This window comes from Sminthopsis crassicaudata, chromosome 1 (assembly GCF_048593235.1).
Source record: "Sminthopsis crassicaudata isolate SCR6 chromosome 1, ASM4859323v1, whole genome shotgun sequence".
In the NCBI taxonomy this organism is placed as follows: domain Eukaryota; kingdom Metazoa; phylum Chordata; class Mammalia; order Dasyuromorphia; family Dasyuridae; genus Sminthopsis; species Sminthopsis crassicaudata.
Window position 1 is genome coordinate 55,350,928 of NC_133617.1, and position 22,576 is coordinate 55,373,503.

The 22,576-nt window shown below is 36.9% G+C and overlaps 1 protein-coding gene and 1 pseudogene across 6 annotated transcripts in view; both read right to left on the bottom strand.

Moving 5' to 3' along the window:
• LOC141563339 (ribonuclease H1 pseudogene) overlaps positions 1-3,765 on the bottom strand; it is a 108,079-nt pseudogene extending 104,314 nt beyond the window's left edge.
• The window catches only part of GNG7 (G protein subunit gamma 7), a 375,778-nt gene that overhangs the window by 254,873 nt on the left and 98,329 nt on the right, over positions 1-22,576 (bottom strand). For 3 of the 6 annotated variants that reach the window (XR_012488404.1, XR_012488403.1, XM_074304294.1), the window contains one exon: positions 3,655-3,770. The exons of 1 other annotated variant lie outside the window; for it this stretch is intronic. The gene's annotated coding sequence lies outside the window, so the exon portion shown is untranslated. Of the gene's footprint in view, positions 1-3,654; positions 3,773-22,576 lie in introns of those variants that run through there. 2 more of the 6 variants (XM_074304304.1, XM_074304285.1) reach the window with 1 other exon arrangement.

The following is a 22,576-nucleotide window of genomic DNA, read 5'->3' on the forward strand; positions in this document are numbered from 1 at the left end:
TCTCAGACACTTAACACTTCCTAGCTGTGTGACCCTGGGCAAGTCACTTAATCCCAGCCTCAGGAGGTTAAAAAAAAAAAAAAAAACACTCAACAGGCTGCAGACGTAAAACAAGGGAAAGCATGACCAGGTTTGAAACAGGCAGGCAAGAAGAGAAAGGCCATCTGTTAATCATATAATTACAAAGCCCACTATCACAGCTTGAGGGGTAGACATGGGAGAAATTTAAGAAATGTTCTTAGAAAGAAATCAAAACGGCAGCAAACCTTATCAAACTGTTGGCAAAAATACCACTCTTGAGACCTGGGAGACTTTCACATCAATCTAAAGAATATCTGAATATGAGCACCATTTAGTCCCTTTCTTCTCACAGCAGTTCAAAAGATATTCGTTAAGAGTAAACAGGGTCTGTCCTGTGGAGTCATTAACACAAATTCTATGTACACATCTCATTCTGGAGATCAGGCCCCTCCTGCCTTCAAAGCATTCAGTGGTGTGATGTGACACCTTGGCTGAGCAGCAGCCTTGAAAAGACACAGTGGGAAATGATGGCTGGAAATGAGAATCGTGAACGTCTACATGAAGGCTTACCTAACAAGGGAAGAATTCGGCCTGTTAGCTAGTCTAGACTGTGGTGTTTCTGGGATTTGAGTAGGTGTGGGCCAGAAATAATAGAGTGGGATGGTTCTGGCTGCCACCTTGTGGCCACTACTCAGATAAGAGTGAAGTTGCCCTGCAGGAAAAAAAAAGAAAAGGGATTTTGCAGTTGTTAGAAATGATCTAAAACTACATGCCTGTCACATTCCTCTGACCTAAAGCCAACCCAACCCCCAAACTGGGGCAGAAGCTGAAAATCACAGAATTTTAAAGCTGGAAGAATCCTAGCGGCCAGCTAGCCCAACCCCTTACTTTACAAATGAGGAAACTGAGACCCATAAAAGGGAAGGGACATAGAGAACAAACGATAATAAAAGCTGACATCATCATCCTAACAATATTGCTGGTAATCTTCTGAAGCTTGATTGGACTTCAGGTCTTTCTGACTCCGGCTCCAATGCCCACTAAGGTTTTTAAAGTTTATGAAGCACATGTGTGTTGCTTTAATTGATCCTCACAATGACATGAAGATTAGCACCTCTTCAAATTAAGGCTCTGAGAGGGTAAGTGACTTTCTAGACTGTCACCTGGTGCTCTTTCCACTCCAGCTCACTGTTTAATATGGAGAGACCAGAGAGGCCAAATCTTCCTTTTTCTTTTTTTTTTTTAATTAATTTTATAATTATAACCTTTTTTTTGACAGTACATATGCATAGCTAATTTTTTTTTTTTTTAACAACATTATCCCTTGTACTCCCTTCTGTTCCGAGTTTTTCCCTCCTTCCCTCCACCCCCTCCCCTAGATGGCAGGCATTCCCATACACATTAAATATCTTATAGTATATGCTTGGTACAATATATATGTGCAGAACCGCAATTTTTTGTTGTTGTTGTTGTTGCAAAGGAAGACTTGTATTCGGAAGATAAAAATAATCTGGGAAGAAAAACAAACAAACAAACAAATGCTCACAGTTTACACTCATTTCCCAGTGTTCCTTTTCTGGGTGTAGCTAATTCTGTCCATCACTGATCAATTGGAATTGGATTAGCTCTTCTCTTTGTTGAGGCAAATCTTCCTTTTTCAATTGGAGAAAATGAAGTAAAGCTTTTCCCAAAATCTCTACTCAGTTTCATAACAGCAAATATTTATTAAATTCCTACTATGGAGAAGGCATTGTGCTAGAGACATCAAGGATACATAAAGATGAAAAAAATGTATACAATTTCTGCCCTCAAGGAACGAATGGTCTCCTAAAAACAATAAAAACAGCTACTGGGCAATTATAATGCAAGGCCTCTATGACAGTGGCAAAAGGAAAATTCAAAGAGCAATGGAAGAAAAAAAGAAAAAAAAACACCTAGCTAGGGGACTCACAAAAGTCTTCATGGAAAAGGCAGCTGACACTTGGGGGGGGGGGGAAGGATGGTGGTGGTGGCTGTGCACAACTGTTATGCTGAGGTGGGGGAGGGGAGAATCACTTGTTACCTGGGCTAAGGAAAAGCTAAAACTGACTGGATGTCTACAATAAGTGGCACCAATAAAAAGTGGGAGAAGCAGGGGGGGAGTATGGCCACCGGGCTAGCTGAGGAGTGTGCCATTTGAGATGGAGTCAGCATACTGAGTGGTTACTGCCCTTTCAGTCCGGGATACACAGAGAGACTTAGCCTGGAAGGGGAAAGATCATCATGAACTTTATTGATGGATTACCACTTTCCCAGTAGGATAAAAAAGAGATTCTTCTTCAGGTATGAATTAGATTAGATCAACTCTGAGATTCTATGAGTCTGACTCACCAAAGTTTCTGAGCACAGGAATGAAATAAGATTTGTGACATAAGAAGATTATTTTGACACCTTGTGCCGGGAAGACTAGAGAGGGAGAGAGACTGAAGGCAGGAAAACCAGGTAGAATAGAACAATCCTGGTGAAAGGTACTGAAGACTTATACTAAGGTGAGGACTATATGAGTGCAAGTGATGCTGTTAAGGTCAAATCAATGCACAAACAAAGCAGAAGTAATATTAATGATTCCTGACACTCAAAGATTTTTAAGCTTTATAAATTTCCAAACATGCATTATTTCTTGAGCATTTTCTGTACAATGTGCCCTATTCTGGATGCTGGGTACTCAGCTGAGCCCTAAATCCACATACTTTCAGGTTCTACAGAATACTTGTTTCAGTTCAGGACCTCAGCTTATGTCTCTAAGTGTTTTATGAGCCAATAGTTTTTCATGAAGAACTTTAAATAAGAGAAGCAAGCTCTTTCATTAATCAGCCTCAACTACTTATGACTTCCCAAACTAATCTGTAGTCCAATTTACAAAAGCTCAAACATCCCCAATTCAGAGTTGGGCCCAAAAATCCATAATAAGAAACAAATACTGGATTGGGACTTAGGCTGCCTCATCCTGGCTGTGTTACTCCTTTCCTTAATGGAATGAGGCAAGTCTCTGACTCTCTGTACCTCATGTTTATTCACCTGTAAAATGGAAAACACTTAAACAACTATTACAATTCTAACATTCTAACAATTCTAACAAGACTTCAAAGCCACAGAAAGTTGATGTAGCAGTGACACCTAAAGGCAAAATGGATCTACTGCACAAAGTTAACACTAGCAAAGACTTGAGGATTCTTCTAGCACACTCAATTATTTTGCTAATGAGGATAACTGAGGTACAGAAAAGGGAAGACTCGCCCTCTGACACCTGTAAGAGGTGGGACCTCAGTCTGAGCTTTCTGGTCTCCAAGGCCAAGGCTCTTCAGGCCACGTGAGCATGACTGAGATGCTTCTCCCAGGGGAAACCCAAGGCTGCAGTAATCAGCCTTGTTCTGTTCTGTCCTACATGAGCTTTCTCTGAAGCAGCAGGACCTGCTGGGCCCCAAGAGATCCTCTACGAACTATTGTTTTTCATCATGGAATATCCCATATTTCCTAGAAGAAAAAAAAAGAATTTCCTCCTCAAGGACAAAAAGAGAATATTACAGCTACTACCATCCTACTAGACTATCAAGAGGAGAGATGCCCAGAGGTTAGAGTGGACCACAGACTTACGAGTCAGGAGATCCACGTTGGAGCTACTCTTCCACTGCTTTTAGTCTGGAATGTCGGCCTGGATGTCTCAGATCCTGTTACCACTCAACCTCCCTGTAGTTCTCTGGAAGAGGTGTCTATAACAGACAAAGTTACATGATTAAATGATAACCAAACTGTTTACTTCACAAGATGTTAGTGACAACTCACATTTCTCTAAGATTTACAAAATACTTTCTTCATGATTCTGAGATAGGTAGTGTAAACAGTAGCATCCTAATTTTATGGATCACAAATCCAAGACTCAGAAGTCAAAATGCTGCTAAGTGTTGGAGCTAAGGCTTTTGGTTTTAAGTGGCTCACATGGTTTCTATTACACTGCTCCAATAAATAAAAATCAACATAGAGCACATCAAAAGATTAAAACAATACTGAATTATTAGGATTATATAATCCAATAATGGCTAATATAAATCAAAGGTAGTGATAATTTACTTCTGATTTCTTTCTCTTTCTCCACACACACACACACACACACACACACACACACACACACACACACACACACCTGGTTCAGTCACTTTCTGTCATAACCTGAGTCTCCAATTTCTCCTACCAAAAAAAAAAAAAAAAAAAAAAAAAGGATAGAATATTACTAATACCAACCAACAGCTACTTGAAGGATAAAATGAAATATGTGAAAAGGACTTTGTAATCGTAAAACATTAAAAAACATGTTCTAATATCAAATTAAGTCTGTGTCTATTTTTATAAGCTTTTCATTTTCAAAATATATGAATACATAGTTTTCAATATTCACCCTTGCAAAATCTTGTGTTCCAATTTTTTCCCTCCCTTTCCCCTCCCCTTCCTTAGCCAGCAAGTAATCCAATATATGTTAAACATGTGAAATTCTTCTATACAAATTTCCATAACTGTCCTGCTACACAAGAAAAATCACATAAAAAGGAAAAATGAGAAAAAACAAAAAGCAAGCAAATAACAACAACAAAAGTATGTTTCGATCCACACTCAGTTCCCCACCGTCCTCTCTCTGGGGACAGATCTGAGTGCACATTCAGAACTGAATTCACTACACTGCAGCATCTCTTTAAGAAAAAAAGCCATTTTCCTCCCGTTGAGGAAAAGAAATCTAAGAGGAGTTCATCTATTGGAGAATAGCCAAACTTACTACAATTTATGTGTATAATAGAATATTATTACACTGTAAGAAATGGAAAAAAATGAAGCTAGAAAGGCTTGATATGCACTAATGCATTGTGAAGTGAGAAGAACCAGGAGAATTTATACAATAAGGGTATTATTTTTTAAATGTTTTAAAAACACTTTGAAAGAATTGAGAACTCTGATCAATGCCCTCATCAATCATAATCTCAGAAGACCGATTAAAAAGCATGCTAACCACCTCTTGACAGAGAAAATGTGGAAATTTGTTTTTACCTGAATACAAATATTTGTTACAAGGACTTTATTTTTTCTTTTTCCTAATGGGGGGAATTAGGATCAGAGAGTGATGGAAATAGGGATAGGGCAGAAAAAGAAAAGCAAAGAAAGATGGTCATTGAGATACCTTTTTTTAAAAATGCTCAGAAAGAAAGCCCCCCCAAAAAAGCAAAAAGAAGAACAGATTTGAAAGCCACAGGTGGAACTTAATTATATATTTATATGCATACAACAGATTTTTAAATAATAGCTAGCATGTATACTGTAACTGCCAGTATACAACACATTATAATCCTCTAAGTAGTATATATATATATATATATATACATATATATATATATATATATATATATATATATATGCCTCACTTTATCTGCACAACAACTCTGTAAGGATAGATGCTATTATTATCTCCATTTTACAGATGAGGAAACTGAAGCTGTCCAGGATCATACACAGTGTCTGAGGAATCTGGTTTTAACTCAGATCTTCTTGACTCCAGCACTATCCATCTTCTGAGTTTCACATATAATCCTCTTTATTCTCTTCTAGTATATATACGGAAATACACATTTTATTTGGTATTGAAGTTCAGACTGAAAAGAAAAGAAGCTGTTCTCAGCATGCACATTATTTCTCCCTGCTCTGGACTTTCTGGAAAACAAGAGCTCACACCATTGATTATTCTTAAGCCATCCAAAATTCCCAGAAACTGGAAGTAACTAGCCAAAAGACAATTCACTTATATCATTCCCTAGGGTGGCTTCCAGCAGACATTGGATGGAAGGGATGGGAATATGGAAGGTGTGACATATTCCAAGTATAGCTTATGCTTTCAGATATAATGTTTACCACCTCTCTCCAATTAGCTGGCAGAGAACAGATTACTGTTCCCATAGCAATTAGGCAAATAGTTCAGGGAAGTGAGATTCAGCCCACAAAAAGCTCCTCCACTTGCCCCCATGAGGGGGGGGGGGCAGGAAGAGGAGGAGGAGAGTAAAAGTGGAGGTGGGGGGAGGAGGAGCTTTCCTGGCAATTGGCAATTAGTCAGTGGCTGACAGGATTCCAGAGGGCTGTTCTTTGGGAGCTGTGAAGGTTGCAGCTCTAAGAAGGAGAGCTGACCTATGGGGACTAGTGGAAAGAGATTGGATCAGAGATTCAAACCTGCCTCTGAAACTTACTAGCTATGTGAATATGGGGAAAGTAACTTAACCTCTCTGACTTTCAGTCTTCTCCTTTGCAAAATGAGGATAATAATCTGTCCCACCTCCTAAGACTGTTAATAAACCTTAAAGCATTTTGTGAATATGCCAGCTGCACCTGGGCTGCTATGGATATTATACTGCAAACAGCCATGGCAGTGGCAGGCACAGAGCATGCCAGGGAGGCCAGAGAAGCTTGGCACTCTCTTCATACTCCTTTGCAAACTACTCGGTTGCATGTCCTCTGTGTGTTCAGGAATCTCCCTGAGGACAAAGCTGACTTCATTTGGGGTTTGTATTCCTGGGGGCTAGCACAGCCTCCTGGGGTCCTAGCAGTGGGCACTTAAAATAATGTCTGTTGAGCTGAACTAAATATTAGAACTCTATGCTGTAATCATAACATTTTTCAATGGTCATTTTAAACTGAATCAATATATTACATAAGACAACACTGATGAATCAAGGACCACTAGGTCACTGCCACAAGGTCCCTAACCCCATGTTTATTCTCAAAGAGTCCTTATCCAGGACTGGATGGGATAGGATGTAACCAGCATGCTAGTTATCAAACTTTAGTGTAAAACCTGCACAGAAGTTGGAGAGGGATGAAGAGAAACAGGAGGGGGTCACTCAGCTCTGGGCCCTTAGAATGATCAGCTCCAAGAAGCAATTCCAAGTGGTAGAGTGTGTGTCCAATTTTCTTTCTTATCATGCCTCCCCTTTCAGAATATCATCAGGTACCACTGGCCCCAGGCAGTAATGAAGGCCATCCTCCCTTGCCTGCAATATAGGTCCCTCAGCTCTTCCTACTGAAAACCCCCTCTTTCAAGTGATGGATTAGACACCACTTCTCCATGAAGTTTTCTCTTGATCTTCCCCAACTAGAAGTGATTAAAGAATGAAAGAACACAGAAGTGGAAGCATCCTTAAAAGTCATCTAGTCTAGCTCTCTCGTTTTTTTTTACAAAATGGAAAGCCAGAGAGAGGAAATGATGCACCAATGGTCATGAAAGCCATAATAGAGCAAAGCATTGAAATTAGCCCTCTCAAATTTTTCTATTTTGTCTAGATTTTGACTTTGTCCAGATCATATTGGACCTCTTATCATACTTGCCTTAGCCAATACCTATGACATCAAGGTGGCACAGGGAGGGCTTAGTGGTATAAAGCACTGGGTCCAGAGTCCAGAAGACCAAGTTCAAATACAATCTTAAGATACTTAGATTCTGGGCAACTCACTTAACTTCTGCTTCCCTCAATATCTCATCTATAAAATGAGAATCATAATAGCATCTATCTCCCAGAGTTGTTATGAGGAACAAATGAGATTAAAATTATGGAACATTTTTTTCTTCCCAGGTTATTTTTACCTTCTGAATCCAATTCTTCCTGTGCAACAAGAAATTCTGTTCTGCACACATATATTGTATCTAGGATATACTATAACATATTCAACATGTATAAGACTGCCTGCCATCTAGGGGGAGGGGTGGAGGGAAGGAAGGGAAAAATCGGAACAGAAGTGAGTGCAAGGGATAATGTTGCAAAAAATTACCCATGCATATGTACTATCAAAAAAAGTTATAATTATAAAATAAATTTTAAAAATAAAATCAAAATTAAAAAAATCATGGAACATTTTGCAAACTTTAAAGTGTTATATAAATGCTAGCTATTATTGTTGTTGTTGTTATTTACAGAATGTACAAATTATATATTCCAGTAGACATCATAAGCTCCTATCACCAGTAGTGCTCATTGAGAAGTGAACACAAAAGGTGCTTAATATAATGCAGCATCAAAAAAAAAAAAAATGTATTAAATCATTAGTCTGCAAAGCTTTGTTCCAAGCAGAATGACAAAGTTAAGACATTAAGCCCTGCCCTCAAGAAGTTTACACTACATGTAGTAGAGGGAAATACCAACACAACAACAAAGGTCTAATGTACACATGACAAATAATATCATATGACAAATATACTAGAAGGTTGAAATAAGTTTGTGTGAGATCTGAGGAAGAAAGTAGTTGCTGATCAGGGATAATCTGTACTGCAATGCTCATGATAAGAACTTCCAAAAATAATACAATGAAAATAATTACAATTTATATATCAATAAGAGAGAGAGAACATTTCAGGCATATGGAATAACAGATTGAGCAAAGGGACAAAACCCAGAGAAAATAATGCAAATCTTCGATGAAAGGAGAGGGACAGAGACCATTTTATGCATGGAGTAGTGGAAAAGAAGAATATGAACTAAATATATCACTCTTTCATTAATTCCATACACTGAACAAAAATGTTGAGGATCTTGAATATCAGGAAAAAAGTTCAACTTTGCTCAGAGGGCAATGATGATTTTTGAGCAGAGAAGTGACATGTCTTTATTTGATGAAAAAGAAAGATTTTATCTTTCTTTCTTTAAAGTTTTTTTAGTATTTTATTTTCCTCTAATTACAAATAAAAACAATTTTTAACATTGATTTTAAAAATGGAATTCCAGTACCAGCCCTGAAGTCAGGAGGACCTGAGTTCAAATTTAACCTCATACACTTAACACTTCCTAGCTATGTGACCCTGGGCAAGTCACTTAACCCCAATAGCCTCAGGGGAAAAAAAAACCAGAGTTCCAAATACTCCCTCTTTCTCCCCATTCCACTCATTGAAAAGGCAAGCAATTTGATACATATTATATACGTATAGTTATTCAAGACTTGTTTCCATATTGGTTGTGTTCCATATTAGACCAAAATAAAAACCTAAAAAAGGGAAAAACTTAAATGTATGCTTAAATCTGTATTCAGATTCCATCAGTTCTTTCTCTAGAAATGTATATAGCATTTTTCATCACAAGTCTTTCAGAGTTGTCTTGAATCATTATATTGCAGAGAACAATATTGAAAAATGTATCATCTACAATCATGTTACATCATCTACAAGTAATCATTTTTCAATATTGTTGTTACTATGCACAAGGTTCTCCTGGTTTTACTCATTTCACTTTGCATCAGGTTTTTCTGAAAGCATCTAGCTCATCATTTCTGATATCACAATAGTATTTTCCATTATAATCATATGGCACAACTTGTTTAATCATCTCCAATTGATGGACATCCCTTCAATTTTCAATTATTTACCAACAGAATCCTCTTTTAAAAAAAATAAAACAAACAAACAAAAAAAACACAAAACTTTCTTTTGAAATGTAGATTTAATAGTGATATTGTTAGGTCAAAGGGGATGCATGGTTTTATCGGCCTTTGGGAATAGTTCCAAATTGCTTTACATAAAAATTGAATCAGTTCACAATTTCAGCAATAATACATTAGTGTCTCAATTTTCCCATATCCCCTACAACATTTATTTTCCTTTTCTGTCCCATTAGCCAATCTAATAAGTATAAGGAATTATTTTAATTTGCATTTCTCCAAGCAACGGGGATTTGGAGCATTTCCTTATATGGCCAAATATACCTTTGATAAGTTCATTTGAAAATGGACTGTCCATAATTTTTGAACTTTATCAATTGGAGAATGGCTCTTACTTTTAGAAATTTTTCTTAATTTTCTACATATTTGAGAGATGAGGTCTTCATCAAAGAAAATGCATCTAAAATTTTTTTCACAATTATGACTGCTATCTATTTCCTTCCAGCTATTTCCTTCATATATTCTATTTAAGCTTATTCTCCTTCACTCTCTCTTTCCTCAAAAGTATTTTGCTTCTACCACCTGTCCCATTCCACCCTCCTTCTATAAGCTCTGCTAACCATTTTCTTATTCCTTCTCCTCCTGCTTTTCTATAAGATGGATTTCTATAATCAATTGAGTCTCTATGTTATCCCCTCTTTGAGCCAACTGCAATGAAAATAAAGTTCAAGCATGCCCAGCCACTTCCCCCATCTTCCCCTCCACTGTAAAACCTGTATTGTGCTTTTTTTATGTGAAATAATTGACCCCTATTTTATTTTTCCCTTCTCCCAATGTATTTCTTTCACCCCTTAATTTTTTAGCTATCCCATCACATTCAAATTAGAACTCATTTATATATATTTTTAAAAATTCTTTTCTATGCCCTAATAATGAGAAAGTCCTTATCAGTTACAAGTATCATCTTTCCATATAGGAGGATTGTAAATAGTTTAACCTTAAAAAGTCCCTTATGATTTCCCTTTCCCGTTTATCTTTTTATGCTTCTCTTGATTCTTATATTTGAAAGTTAAATTTTCTATTTCAGCTAAGTTTTTTCATCAGGAATGCTTGAAAATTTTGTTTCATTGAATATTCCTTTCCCCCCCTTCCCCCACCCCGAAGAATTATACTCATTTTGCTGGTTGTAATCTTAGCTCCTTTGCCTTCCTGAATATCATATTCCAAGTCCTCTGATCCTTTAATGTGGAAACTGCTAAATCTTATGTTATCCTGATTGTGGCTCCATATTACTTGAATTGTTTCCTTCTGGCTGCTTGCAATATATTCTCCTTTACCTGGAAGCTCTAAATTTTGGCTATAATATTCCTGGGAGTTTTCATTTTGAGATTTCTTTCAAGAGGCGATTGGTGAATTCTTTTCATTTCTTTTTCCCTTTGGTTCTAGAATATCAGGGAAGCTTTCCTTGATAATTTCTTGAAAGATAATATCTAGGCTCTTTTTATTTGATCATAGCTTTTAGGTAGTCCAAAAAATTTTAAATTATCTCTCCTGGATTTACTTTCCAGGTCAGTTGTTTTTTCAATGAGATATTTCACATTGTCTCTGTTTTTTTTTTTCCTTCTTTAGATTTTGTTTTATTGTTTCTTGATGTTCAGTAGTCATTAGTTTACACTTGCTCAATTCTAATTTTTAAATAATTATTTTCTTCAATGAGGTTTTGTGCCTCTTTTTCCATTTGGCCAATTCTGCTTTTAGACATTTTTCCCTTCATTGAATTTTTGTAACTCTTTTGCTATATGGACTGTCTTCTTTACCAAGCTGTTGACTTTTCAAATTATTTTCTTGCATCACTCGCATTTCTTTTCCCAATTTTTCTTCTATTTCTTTTACTTGATTTTAAAAATCATTATTGAATTCTTCCATGGTCTAAGATCAATTCTATTTTCCTTTGAGGCTTTGGATATAGGAGTTTTGAATTGTTATATTTTTCTGAGTTTGTGTTTTGATGTCACAATAATTTTATATTGTCAGAATTTTTTCTGTCGTTTGCTAATTTTTCCAGCTCATTTCTTGAATTTTTACTCATTGCTAAGATGGGGCTCTATTTCCAGGGTGAAGGGCACATTGTCCAAAGCTCTGGAAATTTTGTGAAACTATTTTCAGAAATACTTCTAGGGACCTGTAAATTTTTTCTTCTTCAAAGGTGACATGATAAGAAGGCGTGTGTTTACTACTCTCCTGGCCTGTGCTCCAGATTGTGAATGACCACAACCACTCTTTTCTGCCCTAGAACCATGATGAGAGTCCCTGCTTTCCTGTGGCCACAAGCTCTGATGTACAAGTACTCCTCCTTGCCCTTGGGCTGCCACTCAGATACAAGTATACACAAAGCAAATGAGTTCTGTCCCTGGTGCCAACAAAGAGACCCTGTTGTGAAGGCCGAGTTAGCACCCTGGCTGCCCCAGAATCAGTCAGAGTAAGGAGAAGCAAAAGTCCTTGGTCTTTATTCTTGGTCTTTAGGAGTAGAAATGAATTGGAATGGACACAGGATCTCACCGACCTTCCTTCTCCTCCTCTCCCGCCAAAAGTGACCCTGGTTTGTCTTACACCACTCCCTAATACTTCCCACAATTCCCTGTATACATTAAAAGATTGAACCAGCACAGAATAGTGGGCAGGGCCATTTTCCAAGCATATGCTAATAGAGTATTGTCCAATCAGTAATTAGCCTTAAGTGCTCGGTTGTCTGACTCCAGTTCATCAACTCAGAGTTTCAGCCCTTTACACCCTGTAACCTCCTCTTACCATCTGTAAGATTGAGAGCTCTGGAAGCAGCCACTGCTGCTCCTGATTCAGTGACTCCCAAGGCCTGCTCCTGGTCTACCAGAGTCTAGTCTGCTCTGGCGTGGCCTGCTTTGGATTGCTCTCCACTCTCACCCTGAAGTGACAGACTTTTCCTGCCCACCTTCTAAGTTGTCTTGGGCTGGAAAATTATTTCACCCTGTCATTTTGTAGGTTCTGCCACTTCAGAATTTGTTTTATGGCATTATTTAAAATGTTTTGAGAAGAATTTAGGTAAGTGCCTTGCCTTTTCTTCACAATCTTGGCTTTACGCATTACAAGTAATTTTAACAAAGGTTTGTTATTCTTGCACATATGATTTGGTGACATTATAGCTCATCACAACAGAAAATAAACAATAATCAAATTTTTCTCTTCCTTTAAGGAACTCATAACTCCCCAATGAGTTCATATCTTTTTACCTAATAGTCCTCTCTAAAGTGAACATTTGTTCTCCGAGGCAAGGGAAATGTAAGCTGTAGACTTGCGGCCAAACCTGACACTGCAGGATTATAAATGTTAGCCTGATCATCTTGCATTTACCCTGAGATATTTGATGTGTGAATTCAGGTAGAAATAGAAATACATTTCCTGAAAGTCACTTCAAATCCATCTGGTTAACCAGTCCAACCCCCAAATCCCATCTTCCTCCCCCAGCACCATCCAAGTAATAGCTCCTGTGTTCATAACAGGGAGAGAAAGTCTACTCATTATAGAAGTGGTTTAATGTTCAGGTTTTCCAAGGGTCATCCCTAGAACTCTATTTACCTGCCTTGGCCAGGGCCTATGGCAGGTCAGGACCCACAGCAGATTGGTGATGTTGTCCTAAGGTAGTCCAGCACGAGGGCAGCCAAGGACACAAACAGAAGAAACAAGGCAACCCTGGGTTAGTGAGGTCATGTGAAGGTTATTTTCCCCAAAACACTGATACTCTCTGTTCCAAGTAATGCCACATGCCTCATTTTTTCACTGGCAATAATGCAAAACTAATAGTACAATTTTATCATTACAGTAATACCAGATTAATCATAAACCCAACTAATTGGCACCCTAAACTGGAACTTTAAGAAGTATTTACTGAGTGCTTAATAATAATAGTTATTATTACTATCATTAAGTAGCTCACAATTCAATGGTGTTTTAAGTTCTGCAAAGTATTTTCTTCACAACAACCCAGTGAGGTAAGTGGTATCCACATGTAACAGACAATGAGCTCCAAAAACCTCTCCTTTAATGCCTGATTATAGTGTGGAGGCAAAGGCTTGACTCTCTTGTTGACTAGAAGCTCTAAGGGACTGAACCATGAGAAATGCAGAACCAATGATAGACTCATCAGAGGATGAGAAGACCTAGCTTCAAATTACATTCTACTAATTATTACCAGTATGTCCTTGGATGAGTCACCTCACTAATTTCTCTAGGAAATTCCATTTACTCTTCTGTAAAATGAGAGAGTTGGGCTTGATAAACAGTAAAGTCCCTTCCAACTCTCAGTCTATGTTCCTATGATGCTAAGTACAAAAACACTTATCAGTAACACCGAGTCTATGGGATGAATTTCATGGAGATGGAAACCTTTGAAAAAAGAAAATAAATTCCCTTCTGTTTTCCTTTATTCCTTTAACTTCTGCAATTTGATGATTTTTTACAAACATCAATTTCACTGCTGGCATTCAAAATATAAGATTTATATTGTGTCATTATCAATATTGGCTTCTTTACTATAAATGAAACCAGAAACCATAAAGAAGTTGCAGCTAAATGGAAGGACAACTTGCAAGTTCTCCTTACAGAGAGGTTGAATCAATTGTTTCCATCAAATACATGAAAGAAATAATTTACAACCTTTCCTGAAATGGCCATTTTGCCTTACAGTCTTGGTAAGCATCAGCAAAATTACAAGAAAGAAATTAGCAACTTTTATGAAGATTACCTATTGCAGAGAATGAGAGAAGATAGTCTCTGAAGAACTCAACAATATTAAATCATTGCAAATGTTGACATTTGGTGACACTTAATGCAAAAATAGGCATAAGAAAGGATGCTAAAAAAAGTATATTTATGTTGTAAGATATGCTTTCATATTAAAAAGCTAAAGAGGCAAAAAAAAAAAAAAAAGTTTGTGATAAAAGCTCAGAAGCTTTCCACTTAATTATCATGAAAAAAGGCAGTGGTCTATGATGAATATTAATGACAACAAAAACAAAAAACTATTTCTGAATGACTAGTTATTGATGTGGGAATCAATTCTGCAACAGTTATCTGTAAGCAATCAAATCATCAACCAATTACACCAAAAATCAAAATACCAATTAGCAAAAAAAGCCAAGATTTTATTCTAATAAATTGATCAAACATTTGTTAAGTATCTTCTTTGTAAAAAACACTGTGTGAGGTGATCTTGTCCTGTCCTCAAGGAGATTACATTGTACTGGGAGATGTTGTAAGTACACAGATACATTGAAGGTAATATAAAATAATGTCAAGAAGGAGAAAATGCTTACACCTGAGGCAATCAGAAAAGGCTTCATGTAAGAGGTATATTTGAGCTGTGTTCTGAAAGAAGTTGGAGATTCTATTAAGTCAGAATTCATTATACATATGGAAGGTGATCAGGAATGGAGCCAAGAGATGCCATGTGTAAATAATAGGCCAGAAGTTAATTTTACTGGAATATAGTGCTTTAAAGGAAGTAATATGAAATAATTCTAGAAAGGTAGTTGGGGAGGGTTTAAAATTCCAGATTGAGAATTTTCTCTTCTATACTAGGGATCCACTAAAGATTTCTGAATAATGAATGATAAGGTCCTATCAGGATTTTAGGAAAATAAATTTGGCAGCTGTCTTGAGAGAGAATAGACTATAAACAATTGGGAAGCTATTTTAACCACTACTGGGTCTATCTCCCAAAGAGATCATAAAAGAGGAAAAAGGGGGCAGGTAGATGGTGTAGTAGATAGAGCACCAGCTCTGAAGTCAGGAGGAATTAAGTTTAAATCTGGCCTCAGACACTTAATACTTCCTAGCTGTGTGACCCTGAGCAAGTCACTTAACCCCAACTGCCTCAGACAGACAGACAGACACAGAGACAGAGAGACTCACATGTGCAAAAATATTTGTAGCAGCTCTTTTTGTGGTGGCAAAGAATTGGAAAATGAGTAGATGTCCATTAATTGGGAAATGACTGAATAGATTATGGTATATGAAAGTAATGGAATATTATTGTTCTATTTAAAAAGATGAACAGGCTAATTTTATAAAGGCCTGAAAAGATTTATACAAACTAATGTTGAGTCAAACAAGCAGAACCAGTAATACATTGTACACAGTTAAGAGTAAGATTGTACAACGATCAATTTTAAAAGACTTGGTTCTTCTCAGTGGTTCAGTGATCTAAGGAAATTTCAGTAAACTTTGGATAGAAAACACCATCTGCATCCAGAAAGAAAACTATGGAGATCCAATGTAAATTAAAAATATGTATGGGGAGGTGGAGCCAAGACAGCAAAGAACAGACATGGCTTTCTGTGACCTCCTCTGACCTTCTCTCAAACCAACAGCAGATTAAGCCTCTATACTGGTTCTGGAGTCAAAGAATCCATAAATATTTGGGGCACAACACATTTTTAGAAGAAGTTACCTTGGAAGAACTTCAGAACAGGTCTGTTTCAAATGGGCAGGAAGATAATCTGCCAAGCCAAGACCACCAAGCCCAGATCACAGCACAGGGAGATGGGGCAAGGAGCTGGAGCAGGGAGTCAGAGCCCTGCAGGTTCCACACACCTGGGAATCTTCTGTGAGCCTTTTAGGCCACTTGGTCCTGGTTGCAAGCAGGTGATTTTAGCAGACTTATTACAAAAGGCAAATTGTAAACCACTGAACAACAGAAGAAAGCAGGACCTGGCTGCAATTACCCAGCACCAGAAGTCATTCAGCAGAACTGCCCCAGGGCAAACTAAAGCAGCTGTTGCTCCTTTATGTTAAGGGCAGTTCTCAACCCTTAAAACAAGCAAAAAAAAAAAAAAAAAAATTAGCAAAAAGTCCATAAAGAACTCTCACCATAGACTGCTTTTATGGAGAGAGAGAAGAACAGATTTCAAATCCTGAGGTTCGTGAAGGCAAATCAACTCCAGATGAAGCCCCCAAAGAAGATATGAGCTGGTCCCCATTTCACAAGGATTTCTTGGAAGATTTCAAGAAGATCTTAAAAGAATTAGAAGAAAAATGGGGAAAGGAAATGAGATCTTTGCAAGAGAGTATGGAAAAGGAAAAACAGAAATTACCTGAAGAAAACTCCTTGAAAAATAGATCTGATGAAATGAGAAAAGCATATAACTTCCTACTAAATAGATTTGATGAAATCAAATCAAAAAGTACATAACTCCTTACAAAATAGATATGAGGGGAAGCTAGGTAGTATAGTGGATAGAGCACCAACCCTGAAGTCAGGAGGACCTGAATTCAAATCTGGTCTCAAATACGTAACACTTCCAGGCTGTGTGACCCTAGAGAGGGGAGAGAGGAATAAAAGGGAGAGAAAGGGAGAGAGAGGGAGAAAGCCTGGAAAGACTTATATGAACTGATGCTGAATGAAGTGAGCAGACCTAACAAAATATTCTACATAGTTACAGCAAGATTATATGATCAACTAAAACAGATTTAGCTCTTCTCTCCCACACAGTGATCCAAAACAATCTCAATAGACATGGAATGAAAAATGTCAATCACATCTAGAGAAAGAACTATAGATACTGAATTCAGATCAAAACATACTATTTTCACCTTATTTGTATTTTTTTCTTCTTTATTGTGATTTCCCCCCCCTTTTGTCCTGTTTTTCTTTCCCAAATTTGGGGCTCAAATGGAAATATTTTCAAAATGATTTTACATGTGTACACACACACACACACACACACACACACACACATACACACACATATCCATAACCTATATCAGATTGCTTCCTGTCTTGGGGAAGGGGGAAGTAAGGGAGTGAAGGGGAAAAAATTTTAGAACTCAAAATCTTATAAAAATGAATGTTGAAAACCATCTTTATAAATGTTGCAGGAGATGTGGGAAAAATAGGACACTAATACATTGTTGATAGAGTTGTGTACTGATCAACCATTTTGGAGAGCAATCTGAAACTTTGAACAAAAGGCTATCAAACTGTACTTAGCCTTTAATCCAGCAGTGTCATTACTGGGTCTATAACCCAAAGAGATCATAAAAAAAGGGAAAGGGATCTACATGCACAAAAATGTGTGTAGCAGCCTTTTTTGTAGTAGCAAGGAACAGGAAACTGAGTGGATGTCCATCATTTGGGAATGGCTGAATAAGTTATGGTATATGAATGTAATGGAATATTATTGTTCCATAAGAAATAATCAACAGATTGATTTCAGAGACTCACATGAAATGATGCTAAGTGAAGTGAATATAACCAAGAGAACATTGTACACAGGAACAAGATTATGTGATGACTTGGCTATTTTCAACAATGAAATGATTCAAGCCAATAGATTTGTGATGGAAAGAGCCATCTGTATCTAGAGAGAGAACTACGGGAACTGAATGTGGATCGCAACATAGTATTTTCATCTTTTTTCTTGTTGTTGTTTGTTTACTTGTTTTTTTCTTTCTCATTTTTTCCCTTGTGAAGCATGAAGTTATTACTTGCTATCTAGGGGTAGGAGAGAGGAAGAAAAATTTGGAACACAAGGTTTTGCAAGAGTGGATGTTAAAAACAATATTTACATGTATTTTGAAAAATTAAAAGTTATTTTAATAAAGAAAAAAGAAAAACATCTTTATGTGTAATTGGAAAGATTATGTACTATTAAAATAAAATTCTATTTTGGGAAGGAAGGAAGGAAGGAAGGAAGGAAGGAAGGAAGGAAGGAAGGAAGGAAGGAAGGAAGGAAGGAAGGAAGGAAGGAAGGAAGGAAGGAAGGAAGGAAGGAAGGAAGGAAGGAAGGAAGGAAGGAAGGAAGGAAGGAAGGAAGGAAGGAAGGAAAGGAAGGAAGGAAGGAAGGAAGGAAGGAAGGAAAGGAAGGAAGGAAGGAAAGGAAGGAAGGAAGGAAAGGAAGGAAGGAAGGAAGGAAGGAAGGAAGGAAGGAAGGAAGGAAGGAAGGAAGGAAGGAAGGAAAGGAAGGAAAGGAAGGAAGGAAGGAAGGAAGGAAGGAAGGAAGGAAGGAAGGAAGGAAGGGAAGGAAGGAAGGAAGGAAGGAAGGGAAAAGAAAGCAAGGAAGCTATTACAATAGTTTTCCCAAAGTCATTATTACAGCTCAGTTGATTTGCTTTATCCAAAGCCTATGCAGTCTATGATGGTATCTTAATTAGTAAAGCAGGAAGGCAGTCAAGTACACAAGCATCAAGTATATGGTGCCTTTGGATTAGTAGGAATATTGCAACAATTCATGTTACAGGTGATGGTGACTAGAAACAGCATAGAAGCTGTGTGAATGGAGAAAAGAGTATAATCGGGAGATAATGTGGAGATCCAAGTCATAAGATGAGGCAATTGATTGAATATGAAGATTGAGGAAAAAACTAAGCATGGCTTCAAGTTCCTCAAGATGAAAAGAAACAGAAGAAAGTTAAAATAGCTCCAGCTTAACCTACTCAAGTAGGCTACTGATTCCAGAAAATGGAAAACGGATAAGTAAAAGGCATTAAAATTGAGTAAACTGCCACAATGAACAGAGCAGACTCCAGAAAATGCTTCAATCAGCAAAACTTTTATCTTTGCGTGAGTCATTTAACTTCTGTAGGGCTCAGTTTTTTCACCTGTCAAATAAGTGGATTGGGCTAGAGGGTCTTTGAATTACTTTCCAGCTAAGAATCTAATTTCCAATTATCATCCTTGCCAAATAGAAATACATGGCAGCAAAGGCAACACTGACTTAGAATAGTCACTTCCAAAATGTTAATAGTGGGAGATTATAAGCAACTATCTCCTCATACAACATAAGAGTAGTAGAAAAGAAAATGAATCTTCAGAAAGTTTTTCTTAAAGACTCAAGTAAGCCAAGAGTATTTATAGATAAAACTGTGAGAGGATAAATAAAAATATAAAAACTTGAATAAATCTGCCAATTCTTATATAGCAATCTATTTTTATTATCCATGATAGTGGAAATCATTATATCTCAATTCTAACACTTTAGTTCCAGATATGGATCTTCCATAATGAAATAGAAACAGAACTGAAGAAAATGAAGTTAGAAACAAAGTGGGTGTACACTGATTCAGAACTGACTGAATATGTGGTTTGTTGATGTAATGGCTTATTGTGCAGCAAGAAAGGATTCAATAAAAGAAAGGAGGATATTCAAAGCAAAGAAAGTAACAAAATGACATAATGGATAGAACATTTTGGATATAATTTATATTGACTAGAAAGGAACCAGGAGATCAATCTGAAAAGGTGAGCTGCACTAGATTGTGCAGGTGTCTGAATGGCAGGCTGAGGAGTTTTCATGTTACATCATCCTCATTATCACCATATTTAGCACTTATATGACGCTTTAAGATTTGCAAAGCACTATACATGCTATCACATTTGATCTTCATGACAACCCTGGGAAATAGGTGCTATGATTAACCCCATTTTACAGGTGAGGAAACAGGCTGAGAGTGGTGAACTGACTTGCCCAGGGGCACACAGCTAGTAGTTAGTAGTGGTTGACTCTAATTCCAGCATTATTATTATTATTATTATTTATTTTTTTTTTTATTTTTGCTGAGGCAATTTGGGTTAAGTGACTTGTCTAGGGTCACACAGCTAAGAGGTGTTAATTGTCTGAGATCAGATTTGAATTCAGGTCCTCCTGACTTTAGGGCTGGTGCTCTATCCACTGTGCCACCTAGCTGCCCCCTAAGTTCAGCATTCTAACCCACTGGATGCCAGGAAAGATTTTTAAAATTCCTTTTGTTTTTATATCACAGTAATTTCATCCCACCTCTTCTGGGTGACCAAGAAAAACAAGTAAAAACATCGGATGCAGTAATTCCATCTGACAAAGCATATAATATTTTGTCCTTGAAAAAAAAATCCCCTGCCTAAATTCATAAAGGGGATAGATGTTTTATTACCTGTTTTCCTGAGATTTTCATTAGTTTTTCCATTACCGAGGGTTCCTTTTAATATTTTTATTATGTCATTGTCATTGTAGTCACTGTTTATATTGTTCTCTTTGCTCCATTTATTTCACTCTTTATCATTTCATAAAATCTTCTAATATTTCTCCAAATTCCTATTTCTTGCTGCAAAATCATATTATTCCTTGCTGTCAAGTATTTTATTACTTATTTATGCCATAGTTTTGTTTTTTTTTTTAATCAGTGGGCATCCATTGTTTCTAGTTCTTTGCTACAAAAAGCTGCTATGAATATTTTGGGTTGTATTTTGGAAATTAATTGTTCTGTGCAAACCCTCTGATCTAACAGTGTTACTATTGGGCTTATATCCTAAAGAGATTTTAAAGAAGGGAAAGGGACCTGTATGTGCAAGAATGTTTGTGGCAGCCCTCTTTGTAGTAGCCAGAAACTGGAAACTGAGTGGATGCCCCTCAATTGGAGAATGGCTGAATAACTTGTGGTATATGAATGTTATGAAATATTATTGTTCAGTAAGAAATGACCAGCAGGATGAATACAGAGAGGTTTGGAGAGACTTACATGAACTGATGCTAAGTGAAATGAGCAGGACCAAGAGATCATTATATACTTCAATAACGATACTATGATGATCAATTCTGATGGACATGGTCCTTTTCAACAATGAGATGAACCAAATCAGTTCCAATAGAGCAGTAATGAATTGAACCAGCTACAGGCAGGGAAAGAACTTTGGGAGATGACTACGAACCACTACATAGGATTCCCAATCCCTCTATTTTTGTCTGCCTGCATTTTTTATTTCCTTCACAGGCTAATTGTACACTATTTCAAAGTCCAATTCTTTTGTACAGCAAAATAACTGGATGGATGTGTATACATATATTGTCTTTAACATATACTCTAACATATTTAACATGTATTGGTCAACTTGTCATCTGGGGGAAGGGGTGAGGAGTTGACAGCATGCACTTGTAGATCCACCTGACCAAAGTTTTTTCCTATGGCTTGCTTAATCTCTTATTCTGATATTAGATTGTTTAATATCACAATTTCTTATTTTATTAATTTGAGTATTTTATATTTTTATAGAAATTCACCATTTACCTAGGAATCCTCAAGTTTTGCTGATATAAAATTTATTTGAGGTAATTTTTATAATTTCTTTTCTTCTCTCACCATTATGAATACACTTCATTTTTTTATTTCTGATTTTATTTCTTTGTCCTATTAGTTACCTGATTTTGTTAGTCTTTTAAAGTTATTATTTTTATTATTTCTATAGAATGCTTTCATGTTTCTTTCTATAATTTTCTTCTTTTGTACATGTTTTATAGTTGCTTATTTGTTTTCTTGAATATTTCATTGCACGCTTAATTCATTGATCTTGTTTGTTCTAAAATGTTCTTTCATTGCTATTATTTAGTCATAATTATGTTTATATAGTCTATTCTTTTTGCATATTGGATATCTTGAACTGAATGTCTTATAGATGCCTTAAATTCAATAACGTCAAAATCTGAACTCATTACCCTGCCTCCTAGAATATTCCTTTTCCTAACTTCCTTATTACTATCAAAGTTACCACCATCCTCCTCATTACCCATGATCACAACCTAAGGGGTCATCTCCAACTCTTCTTTCTCTCTCACTCCATATAATCAATCATTGTTCAAGTTATGTTCTTTTCATCTTCGTAACATCGCTCATATGCATTTCCCTTCATTTCTCTGACACTGCCATGCAGGATTGAACTATTACAAAACATTCTGTTTAGTTTTCCTGTCTCAAACCTCTCACCACTCCACCTGTCAAAGCTTTCTTTCTAAAGCACAGGTATGATCATATCATACTCTTATTCAATCAACTCTCGTGGTCCATTATCACCTCCAGAATCAAATATATACATAATCATGTGTTTGGTTTTTAAAGTACTTCATAATCTGGCTCCTTCTCCCCCTTCTAGACTTCTTACCTCCACTCCCCCCTCCACATAATCTACAGTCCAGTTACACTGACCTCTTTGCTGTTTTTTTTTTACTCTGGGCATTTTCTCTGGCTGCCTGCTCCCATGCATAAAATGTTCTCCTTCTTCATCTTCACCTCCTGGTTTCCCTCAAGTTTCAGCTCAAGTCCATCCTTCTGCAAGAAACCTGCCTTA